Genomic DNA, 13,070 nt, shown 5'->3' on the forward strand with positions numbered 1-13,070 from the left:
TTCAAGAACAAATAAGAAGAATAGATAAAGCATGTGAGAGAGAAGATAAAAACAGAAGATGGCAGATAGTGAGGAACGGGGAGTTTATGTATGAAAGGCCGGAAGAAGGGCAGCTGAGAGCGAGAGGAACAGAGAGAGGAAGGAGCATGTCATGAAAAGGGACTACCGGAACTGGCACCAGGATCATAGAAATTACAACAAAGAGAGTGAATCAAAAATAACTCAGGGGAATAATGCAAGAACGGAAGAGGATCATACAGACCTGTACAATTTCATGGGGAGTTCCCATAGGAAGCCAGTCACCTACCGGGAATTTGGACACGCCAGGGACTACAGGGAGAAGGGAGAAGGGAAAGTGTACTGATTCAGATGATGAAGGCAGTGTTTTACACTGTTTAAAAAAAAGCAGAAGGATCGAATATAGACAGTGGAGGAGAGATACAGAGAGGCGAGAACGCTTGAGAGAAACTGAAATTGAAGATCATCAGGCTACACATAGGAGAGAGGAAAAGGATAGAATAAATGCAGGGAAGTGGGGGGAATGGAGCCCGTCTCAGAGGGTATCGGTACTAAACAGATCCCAGGGAGCAAGGAACAGAAGGGGGGAGGAGGATAAGAGATAGAGAGACAGGAAAGAAGAAACACAAATAACGGAGAGAATGAAAGGAGATTATAACAGGTTGGAAAAAGGAGAACAAAAGAAAGTGATTATCTGTTTTGATAGCTTAATCAGGACAACAAAAAAATGGCTGGAGGAGGCAGACACGGAAGTAATTAGCCTTAGACGGGCGGGTATACGTGAAGTGATGAAATAGGCGAGAGCTATCAGATTCGAGGGAAGGGAAGGAACTAAAGTAATTCAGGGAGGAGGAAAAGGGCTTGAACGACGAAGGGTAAGGGGAGCAATCAGTGAGATAGAAAGAGGTATTAAGATTATCAGGGAACATAACAAGTGGGCTAACATCATGATAGTGGGGATTTTGAAGAGACCAAAAGAAAGCTGGAACTATGAAAAGGTTAGGCTGGCTACAAATGAGGAGATAGGGGAACTCACACAGTAAATAAACTCAGAATTCAAGAAGGAAGGGATCAAACAGGTGAGTTTCATGGACCTCGACGGGGTAGTGGACACAAAGAGTTTCGAGGAAGATGGAAGGCACTTAAAGCAGAAAGCAGATGACATATAGCAGGAAGGATTAAGGAGGCAATAAGGTGAGCAGAGAGGAGGAGCGAGGGAAAAGGGAAATCAGATTGACTAATAAAAAGCAATAATCTTGAGGGGAGAGAAGTAGAAAGAGGGAGCAGAAGGAGAGCAGATGCAGAGGAGAAACCTAGAGAGCAAAATAGTAAAAGGAGAGTACCATACAAAAAGAATGGAGGGCGGATCAGCAAGAGAGAAGAAAAACGAGAGGAAGAGTCGAAAATAAAGGTAGGATATATAAACATTCAGGGATGGGGAATGGATGCGTGGAGCGAGGTGATATATGAGTGTGAAGAAAGGGACATAGAACTTTTAGCATTGTTAAAAACAGTTCTGAGAGAAAGGGTGGAGAAAATGACTGAGAAATTCAAGCTGGGAGGGAAGGGAAGGGAGAGAATAAAAACGAAAGCTGGAGGTGTAGCTCTAGTTGCAAAGGAGTAGAAGGTAACTGAATTATAATACAGCAGGATGTGCTGGCAATAAAGCTGGAAAACATACAGAGGGAAGAGATGAACTTGGTGGTAAGGGTATGCTACATGGGAGCAGAAAAGGGAAGGGTTGAGAGGGAAGAAAATAAAAGACAATATGAAATGATGAGCAAGGTAATGAAAGACTGCAACGGGGAGGTGTTTGTGATAGGAGACATGAATGGGCATATTGGACTGCTTGGAGAGAGAATCAATGGCAATGGGGAGCTGCTACTGGACTTTTCAGAAGAAAATGGGGTAGAAATTCTCAATTTGACAAGCGCTGAGGGAAAGGCAACCTGGAGAGGTACAGATGGGGGAGCATCAGCGATTGACTACATATTAACAAATGATAGGGTGAGGGGCAGAATAAAGAGTTTGTGGATTGACGAGGAGGGAGAAGTTGAGCTGAAGAGTGACCACAATATGATAATTGTTGATCTGATGACAAAAGAAAATAAAAAAGCACAAAGGGCAAGAAATGGAGGCAAGATAACAGGTGAAGGATGAAACCTGAAGAAAGCAAGGTGGGAGGTGTTTAGGGAGGATTAGAGGAATGGGAGGATAATGCAGAGGGGATGGAGGAGCTAAATGAATGGTTACAAAGGAATATAATGAAAGCGGCAGCGAAGGGGGTTGGTACAGTAAAAATGAAGCGGAGAACAAAGAGAAAACCATGGTGGACGGAAGAAGTCAAGCAAGAAAGAAAAAAGAGGAAAGATGAATAGATACAGAAAAAGGTTAAAAAGACAATATGAAAAAGGCGAAGGGATTGATGTAAGAATGGTAATTAAAGCAAAAGAAGATTACAAGAAACAGAGAGAAATTACAAGAGAGACAGTGTGTAGAGCAGTAGGGGACTGGGAAAGAAATGAAATGGAGAGAATACAAAGGCAGAAAGGCGAAGGAAGCAGGAAATGTTTGTGTGGTTGAAAGGGAAGGAGAACGAGGAGGTAAAAATGGATAAGCTATCCATAAGAGGAGAGGTCTTTCAAGGCAGTGAAATAGAGAGAGGTACTAAGGAATATTGGGAATGGGTTGGAGGGGCGAGAGAAGAAGAAGTAAAGAAGGAATGGATAGTGGAGATGGAAGAGAAAGAGATGAATGTACGGGAGCTAGACAAGGAGAAAACATTGAAAGAGGTGAGGAAAACATAAAGAAATTAAGAAGAGGTAAAGGAGCCGGAAATGATGGACTCCCTTCCGAGACGTACAGTTGCCAAGATTTCCGCCTGGACCACCTAGTCCCGAGATATGGCTGATGTGGCAACAGCGCATCTGTGTGTGTTCGTGTGTACATGCCCGAGTATATCTTGACTCGCCAAGCTTCATCCTCTGACTCATATTATATGCTTATAATATTATGATATGATATTGTAAATATTATGTGAATGTATGGGATAGTGAGATGTGCACTATACAAATTATAGAATCTGAGTTATATATAATAATCTTCTTTATCTTGTCTTGTAAGTGAAAGGAAGAGGGTGGTGGGGTCTCGTCGTTTACTCTATATTCTTAGCCATTACAGGTTAATTCATAGGATGTCAGCGATATCTTGCATCTTTGATAATAAGAAACCTTTGCAGTTATTATTCATTTTCTATAGACAATCAATTACCCACGATAAATTATACCAATAAGAATACCCCTTTCCTCGTTAACGGACATTACGCCTGTCCTATCACCTCGACTCTCTCAACTCCTCGGCTACGTATTAGTAGACACACACACATGATCAACTTGTGCTAATGGCGTTCCATATACTGTATATGTTTAACCCAAATTTAATTCTTGGTCAAAATACAAGTGCAGTAGTACTACGTAACCAGCTCACAGTACGGACTACGTTATCCAACCTACACTACTTATTTACATAAAGTATTAGTAATAGTCATGCGGTTTCGACACCCAGTGATATTTTCGTTAATGAAAAAGATAATCATGTGTTGGATACCAGTTACAGGGGAGGAGGCCGCTTATGCCCTATACTGTATCGCTGATGCGTTCTAGTGTCATTGTAGAGGTTCTTCTTCCTCCAGTTATGGCATTAACCAACATACTGATGAACAATAATATCATATTGAAAATATAACCAGCCCATGTTAAACCATCAAAATATATCATGGAACATATAGTGGGAGCGTTGCAGCTCACACGCACCTGTCAATCTTGGTTAGTTTGTCTTTATTACCAGTCTGACAGTGTGCACTGTTAATGAATATGCTAGTATTATTAGCAGTTCTATATCCTTATCTTCATTTGGAGCAACATATTACAACGCAGGATTCCGTGCAAGCCACAGACTGTCATTATACAGTGTGTGTGTGTGTGTGTGTGTGTGTGTGTGTGTGTGTGTGTGTGTGTGTGTGTGTGTGAAGTTTTACAGCATATGTGTGGGTGCGGGTGTGGGTGTGTGACAATTTGTGATGGGGGTAGGGCGAAGTGTAGAGAATGTGTAATGAGAGTGTGGTATTTGTTAATATACGTGTGTGAATAAGTGGCGACCACGACTTGCTGTATATCCTCTTTCCCTTTAACCTTTGGTTGTATTATATTATAAATATAAGGTCATTGCATGTTGCATATTTATATAGGATTATGGTTTGGGAATAGAACCTTAAACACCATACAAAAACAAACACTAAATGTGTTGAAAATGCATTATGTGTTACATATTATGTGATTATAAGGCTTCTTCTAGTAAGAAAGATTATAACTTCAAGTTAACAAATACGTGTAGGTGCAACGTCTGTGAAGCTTAGCTTGACCGATTTCCTTTGATGATTATGTTAAGTTATACTATAGCAAATAATGTATATGTAATATATGTTCTATATTGTGTTGCATGTTGTATATCTATGTAAAATATGTTCTAAATTGTACTACTATAGATAATACTGTAGTCACCCAGTAGACGTTCACTTACATCAATCAGGCAAAAATTTCTGCTGTTTAAATCGTTGTGATTGAAATCACATTAATGAAGAAAAAAAATCATTGTAACTGAAGTTGAATAAATTAATGCACATAAACGTTCCTGTTTCCTGTATAAGTGACCATTATTTGAAATCATGTCATTGAGCAAAATATACAGGTATATGATAGTGTCACATCAGATATAATATCAGGCCTTAGTATGCTAATAAAGATACCATTAGTGTGTTGTACTGCATGATATAATATCAATCATATTTAAAGGATTATCAAAATATAAGATTTTATGGTACTTTTATTAGTAGTGGGTCCAACCACCCTCCTTCTCGATCACCTCCCGCAGTCTGTTTGGCATAGAGGTGACATGATTTCGAATGAGCTGGTGGTGGTGCCTGAACAGTTCCCACTGGGCATGGACGTAGGCCATTAATTGAGCTGTCCGTTCTCTCGAGCTCCATGATTGGACAATATTCCCCCATACATTTTCAATGGGGTTCATGTCAGCTCCCGTACTAGGCCAATCGAGTAGCTGAATGTCATCTCGACCTCTAAACCATTCAGTTACAACTCTTGCCGTATGGATGGGACAGCGGTCATGAACAAAAAGTATAGGCCCAGGAGGAAAAGGATAGTTCTGCTCTTGAATTGAAGGGAGGAACACATTCTGCAAAATATCAATGTATTTTTCAGCCGTGAACCTTCCCTCTATCCTTATGACATTTCCAATGCCGTGAATGCACATCCACCCCCAGGTGTTGACTGTGACGTGTCCACTTCTGGCCTCCTCGAAAATATTTCTACGGTCATATCTGCACGTGAATAGAATAAAATGAAATCATTAATATATTATGGTTTATACATATTTCTAACGCTTCGGGAAAATCAGCATTTCCACGTTCTAAGGTTCATTTTCCTCAGTTTGTTGGATATATTTTACAGGGATTGCAAATCTTAATAAACAGTACTGCAATAGTTCGTAATACTGAGAGATAGAGAGAGATAGAGATAGAGATAGAGAGAGAGACATCATATATACATATATATATATATATATATATATAATACATATATATATATAATATATATATATATAATACATATATATATATATATATATATATATATATATATATATATAGAGAGAGAGAGAGAGAGAGAGAGAGAGAGAGAGAGAGAGTAGAGAGAGAGAGAGTAGAGAGAGAGAGAGAGAGAGAGAGAGAGTAGAGAGAGAGAGAGAGAGAGAATGGGGATTTGTTATCAATTATGGTAAACCGATAAATTGGGGAGAAAGTTTTTTGAAAAGAGTGTGGAAGAGCATTAGGCAACTCAGGCCATATGGCGGAGCTCCGTAGATCGTTTACTTGGCTCTACTGCTCATGACAGTTAGAAGGATTTGTTTTACAAAAATTGTAGGCCTAAATTGCAGAAAAATGGTTATCTAAGAATTGTTGATGATATGGAGGCCTAACACCGAGAAGCTCTAATTATGAATAAACAATATTAAGGGTGTTAGACTGGTCTAGAAAATGCAACATCATAATGTAGTGCAACTGGGGACGGGTGTCGATTGTTACTTATAAAACCTCTTGATTATTATTTCATATTATCTTTGGATGATATACAGTATACGACGACTGGAATTTAATTACAAAATTATGTTTGCTAACACAGAGATGACGGTTTTGCTTACCTTGTGTTATTCGGTCTCCAGTTATGTATTCTGCCGTGATCAGTGCTGGAGAAAGTTTTTTCGTCACTGAACACGACCCTGGACCAGAAATCTAGATCCTCGCCCATATACTGGCGAGCGAATGCTAGCCTCCCAAGTCGATGTTGGTCCGTGAGCCGCTCCTTCTTGGCAGGAATCCTATTATATCAGGAATAATATGAATTAAAACCTACTTAATGTGCATGTAATTATGCAGCAAACATATGAATATTCAAAAAAGTTTCGGGCATTAGCACTTATGTATTCCGGAAAGAAGTCTGTGTAAGCAGAATGTTAAATGAAGGATTAAACACATAACAATATAGGGACATTATTAAGAATATGGTTTATAGAATACTTACTTTGATCTTTGGTGATATTATCGGGAGCTTACCTATGAAGTATCCCTCCCTCGTGCAATCGTGCGCGCACGGTCTGCGGCGTCACATTAAGCTGCAAGGCTTCCCGAATGGCAACGGCATTAGTGAAGGGGTTGTCCTCAACCGCTCGTAGGATTTCCCTGTCTTCTTGTGGAGTCGTTAACCGTGGCCGTGGTCTCCTTTCTAAAACGATATATGACCATATTTCAACCTTTCGGGATACTTAACAGTACCGTGATACAGTTCTCACCACTGGTAGCCCACATTGAATGACTGACAATCAAAACTACCAGTGGGGACAACTATGTGGCCTGTGCGGTCTTGGGGGAATCGTTATATCATCATTACATTGTAAAAACAAGAGGAGTTGGAAACTGGAAATCATTGTCCTTGCGGATCCGAACCCTGTGAATTAAATATGTTTCACCAGTATGCCTACACAACCTCACCACTATATTATTTCGCCAGTACACAACCTCACCAGTAAAATATTTCACCATTAACACACACACACCCGCACACACACTCACGCTCACGGACACGCACGCACGCACACGCACACGCGCACAAACAATATCCGGGGGAGAAGTGATAATGATTAGAATATTATAAGAGGAAAACACCAAATATTACATAACTCGGGTGCACTCCAGGCACTTATTATTATAATTATCGTCAAGTTTACATTAAACTTTGTTCATGCTTACCAAGGTCAGTCAGATTCCCAGTTTCCTCGTGCCTCCTTATCCACTTGATAACAGTTGTCCGGGACACTGCCAGCTGCTGTGCTATAGCACGTAACGAGAGTCCACGGTCATGAAGGGCGACGATTTGAGCTCTCCTGGCTAAATCAGCTTGTTGCCTGTTCATGATGAAGTGCATCGGAAGAATGCCAGTTTTTAACATTAGGGGTTCTTACAACAGCTTGGTCTACCTATGACTGGCTGACTGTAATCGTGTTGCTGTTATGTGATTGGCTTCCCTTGCTGCCTTTTTAAAGTGGAATACGTGAACGTCCACTAAGTAAGGCACCATAACATTATTTATACAATTATACGACCCATGTTATTTCAGGTTCTACTCGCAAACCATTTTCATAGGCAGTAATATACTGTATATGTATTTAGAGTATTGATTAAATGACGTTACCTGGCCCCCCCTCCCCGTCCCACCCTCTTCCCTTCACCCGCTAAGCTCCCGCTCGCACCGTTTGTGGGTGAACTTATCCACTGTTTCTGAACCACAGCTCAGTCTGTATTGCTTCACGTTACATTACAAGACAAGACAATAAAGACGTATATTTTATATAACTCAGATTTTATCATTTGTATAGTGCACAGCTAACTATCCCATGCAATCACATAATATTTACAATATCATATCATGATATTATGAGCACATAATATGAGTCAGAGGATGAAGCTTGGCGAGTCAAGAAATACTCGGGCGTGTACACACGAACACACACAGAGGTGCTGTTGCCACATCAGCCATATCTCGGGACTAGGTGGTCCAGGCGGAAATCTTGGCAACTGTACCTAGAGGGGGGTGAATGCATGGTGAGGAACATGAGGATGCTGATGAAAGGGATAATGAGAGAGGAGAGGATACCTGATAAATGAAGAGAGGCAAGAGTAACAATGATACCCAAATGGCGAGGCAAAGACCAGGGGGACATCAAGAACTACAGACCAGTGATAGTGAATGTGACATGTAAGTTGTTTGCAAATGTAGTTCAGCAGAGATTGAGCGAGAAGATAGGAAGAAGTAGGGTGCTAAGTGATGAACAAAAAAGGACGGAGAGGAAGTGATAATGTGTTCGTGCTGGGAGAGATTATAGAAAGAAAAGAAGACAGTGACAGACGGTGTGGCTAGCTTTCATAGACACAGAGAAGGTATTCGATAAAGTGTACAGAGAAGCTCTTTGAGAGGTGTTACGAAAGGCAGGAGTGAGCGAAAAAAAAATAGGAAAATATTAAAAAACATGTATGAAGGAACAAAAGTGAAAGTGAGGTTAAGGGAGTGGGAAACAGACTGGGTGAGAGTGAAAAAATGGGTGAGACAGGGATGCACTCTATCACCAATACTCTTCAGTATCTTTATGGAAGAGTTGGTGCAAAGAGTAAAAAGGTGGGAGAGGGGGTAGAAGGAGATGGATGGAAACTTGGAGTGTTAACGTTTGCAGATGATGTGGTGGTATTGGCCGAAACTAGAGGTAGGCTAAGAACAATGTTCGAGGAAGTAGACAGATATGGAAGGGAACTGGAGGTGAGCTTTAGTGGAGATAAAAGCAAAGTGATGCAAATAGGGGGCGATGTTGAAGAGATGGAGGATAGAGAGTGGTTGTTAGGGGGGAAGAGAATGGAGGAAGTAAAGGAGTACAAATACCTGGGAGTGTGGACAGGAAGGAACGGTTTCAAGAGAGAGATTAATGAAAAAGTAAGGAAGGGAGGGAGAATTTGGGGACGTTTACTGAATGCAGTGAAAGAGAGCGCAAATGGGTACGTGGTAGTAAGAGGATTGTGGAAGGGGATTGGAGTGCCAGCCATAATGTATGGACTGGATGCAATTGGATGTAAAGTGGAGGAAGTGGAACGGCTGGAAAAAGTTAAAAAAAGAGTAGGTAGCCTAGGGCTGGAAGCAAAGAAATGGACAGCGGTAGAAGCGGTGAGAGGAGATATGGGATGGAGCACCTTTAGATAATGAATAATGAAGGCGAAGATGAAATTCAGGCTGAGACTAGATGCAGTGGAGGATGATACCTGAGTTAGAAGAATCTACTTGTGGACGGGGGTTAGAAGCAGAAAGGAAAGAGAATGTAGGAGAGGACAGAGGAAACTAAGGATGATGCAAGACAGACCAGAAGCAGATTGGAAAGGAAGAGGGGGTGGCAATACAGAGAACTTAGGAGGGGGCAACTTAATGAAGATAGTAGAGAAACGTGTCCAGGAGTGGGGGATAAGAGAATGGAAAAGCGGGATGGACAAGAAGACATTAAAGATGTGTAAGAAGAAAACGAAACTGGGGAGAGAAGAATGGTACGATGGGAGATTGGGTGGCAAGATTCTCTTAAAAGTAAGAGCAGGGGCCTGGGAGCTAAATTCAAGAACATGGAGGCGGAACGGGGGAGTCATGGAATGCGAGAATTGCTGGTTGGGTGGGGAGAAACTGGAAGAGACTGTTGAACATGTAGGGACTGAGTGTGAGGCCTATAAAAGGGAGAGAGATGAGTTAGAAGAGAAAATGAGGAGATGTGTGGGGGCACAGAGGTGAGAAGAAAAGATGATAAAGGGATAGCATGGTTGTCTGGATTGGAAGAATTAAAAGAGGATAAGGTGAGGGAGAGGATGGCAGTTATGATGAGTTTCCTATGTGACGTATAGAAGAAGAGAGAGAAGAAGAGAAGGGAGAAGGAGAGACAGGGGAGAGAGAGAGAGAGAGTAGATGCGGAGTGAACGTACGTATCTTAAGCTTTTCTTATAACTAGTCTCCAACTATCTCTCTCCTATAAACTTTTGCAAACTAGTCTAAAATTTTTCCTTTACCTTTACGTTTCTCTTGGGGGAATGCCGGTATCTTGGCGATACTGACGGGTTGGAAGGTGAACCTCCCCGCAGTTACCCCAAGAAGCAGAAGAAGAAGAAGAAGAAGGATAGGTCAGACTCGGTTAGGTTAGGATACCATAAAACAGGTTTGATTTAACTAGGTCTGATTTCCTCAGCTCAGGTTCAAACAGTCATGAAGGAGAATGTTCTGATGAACTCGTGTTCTGTTACTTTATACTCTTGTTGACCCCTTTCATTCGGTGATTTGTTATTTACATCATTCCCGCTACCTCCTGATAACTGTAATCAGCTTTGGACACACTTCACAAACTGATGAGATCAGTTATATACTAGATGAGTTCAATAAACTCGTATGGAGGTGGCAAGAATACACTACAAGTAAGTCCCCTGGTTGAGTGAATTAATGCAATTCTAATTTCATTCATTCATTGCCAGACGCCATGTATCCCAAACGGGGTGGCCAAGGGCTTAGAGTTAATTGTTTTACAGGGAGGGGCACTAATCCTCCACCAACCCCACTTGACACGTAGGGAGAACGTTATGCCAACAGCATCTGGTGTTCCCAGGCGTTCACCCATCCACGTACTAACCAGACCCAACGTTGCTTAACTTCGCTGATCGAATGGGAAGCGGTGTACTCAACGTGGTATGGCAATTCTAATTATTTACTATAAAGGTTCTTACTGGCCTACATCAAACCAAGTCCTTTCGAGGCGGCAGAGAATGCCCTAAGTTAGGCTATGAGATTAGTAAGAATATTCTGAATAATGCGTATGCCTTGGCGCTTTCGATAATACTGGACAGAATATAGGCTCACGTGATTTACTTGGCCTAGAACCGTGTTGGATGTCCCTAATTAACGCATATTAGGCGGGACAATGAACAGAACTAATGCCTACATGTTCGGCCTCGGCTTTAATACTTTTCTACATTTGTTTTGCTTGGGTTAAGTTAGTTTAGGTTAAATATCCTTAGAGTGGGTTGGTTGAAGTGAATGTGAATTAAGCTAAACTAGGTTAGCTTAGGTTAGGATAGGGGTGGATGGGATGGATCATGTTAGATTAAGTTAGACTTGACTCGGTTAGTTTGGGGTCAGGTTAGGTTAGTTTAGCTTAAACATTAGTCTGACTGGATTCAGTTAGGCACGTGAGTTAAATGTGAGGGCTGAGAAGAGCTAACATGCCGGACTGTGTGGAAGTTTTATTATATTTTATCTGCCTAAATATAGTTAGAATAATTGGTCAAAGGATAATGCTTAAAGGATTGTGTGTGTGTGTGTGTGTGTGTGTATAAAGTTGCAAGCCATCTTGTGCTCAGGTGGGTAGGTTGGTGGAAGGATAGGTGCAGTGGGTGTATAGGGTGGATGGGTTAGGCGGCTGGTCAGGGTGTGTGGGCAGGATGAGTGAAATGGTGAGGAGGGTGGAGTAGGTGAATGGGTGCGGTGGGCGAAGTGTGTGAGTGGGTGGGTGGGTGGGTTTGGTGGGCGAAGTGGGTTAAGTGAGCGAAATGAGTATGGTTGGGGAGCAGGATGTGGTACGTGGGCAGAGTGGGGTGGTTGGAGATGTGGAAAGAGTTGGGTGGATGGTTGGGCGAGGTATAGTGTGGGCTTGTCATGTGAGTAGGGTGAGGGTGCTTTGTGAGTTGGTGAGTAGGGGGATACATAGCTTTCCAGAGGACAAGCAAGGTGACGAGCTTACTACACTTGGGTGAGCATGGGTGGATTGGTTGACCAGTGGTTGGGTGGGTGAGTGGTAGGGGTAAAAGAGTTTCACTGTGGAAACAGATAGAAATACATTAACCCACCCCGTCCCGTCGACGTATGGGTATGTTGTAACGTTTTGCATTTGCCAGTCCCGGCAACGTACCGGTACATCGTGCAATTGCAAAGTGCATAATTTCCACAATTTTCAAATTTTGCGCTTAATTTTCGGTATGTATCGTTGCTTGACCTTCCTCTACCTGCCACCAGGCGGGGACACTCGGCAACTCCGTGCAACCCGCGCTCACCCGCAGCTCGTTCACTCGCCTGGTAGCAACGGTCCTGCTCAGACATGGCGACGAGAAGTCTCTCAGAGGTCGAAATTCAAGCCGCCCTGGACGCCTTTACAGGCAACAGTGATTCCCCACTAGACGACGAGGTTGTTGACAAAGATTATGTGCAGCCAGAGAAGGAAACCACCAGCAGTGATGAAGAAGTCCCGTCCCCCAGGAAGCAGCAGTACGTGACTTACCGTGCTGCTAGAGAGGGGCAGCCGGCCAAAAAACCACGTGCAACATCCTATGCCCAGCCCCAACGTGATGTGGAACCTGAATTTGATGACGAGGACAAGGACGAGGACGGAGCCGTGGGACGTGCTGCCACGTGGTATGGACGTGAGGTGATTACTCATTGTGGCCCCGAGCGCACACCACTTCGGACGAGCAGGTATGGGCCTAGTATTTTGTTTGGGGAGGTAGGAAGTGCCGTGGAGGGAGTGGGGAGTGAAAGGGAAAGTGAAGGGAGGAGTATGGAAAGTGAGAGTGGCATGAGTGAGTCATCGCTTTCCCTAGGTAGTGTGAGGCGGTGGGGTGTATCACGTGGGCAAGTGCGGGTGCGTTCTTTATCACGTGGGGTTGTGATGGAGGGGGAAGGTGGGAAGGAACCACTCCCAAGCACGTCTTATGCTCCCCAATATCCCCAAACACGTGGGCGAGTGAGGGTGCGTGAAAAATCACATGGTGTTGTGATGGAGGGGGAAGGTGGGGAGGAACCACTCCCCAGCACATCTTATGCTCACCAATATTCCCGAACTTCATCCCCACAGCCCCCTAA

At 42.8% G+C, this 13,070-nt stretch overlaps 1 pseudogene; it reads right to left on the bottom strand.

The window, feature by feature from the left end:
* Positions 1-10,799: 10,799 nt before the first annotated feature.
* LOC145400841 (5S ribosomal RNA) lies at positions 10,800-10,918 on the bottom strand (annotated as a pseudogene).
* Between the last annotated feature and the right edge of the window lie 2,152 nt (positions 10,919-13,070).

Source organism: Coenobita brevimanus, chromosome 53 (assembly GCF_032717465.1).
Source record: "Coenobita brevimanus isolate Jiangsu-jjx chromosome 53, ASM3271746v2, whole genome shotgun sequence".
Classification (NCBI taxonomy): Eukaryota; Metazoa; Arthropoda; class Malacostraca; order Decapoda; family Coenobitidae; genus Coenobita; species Coenobita brevimanus.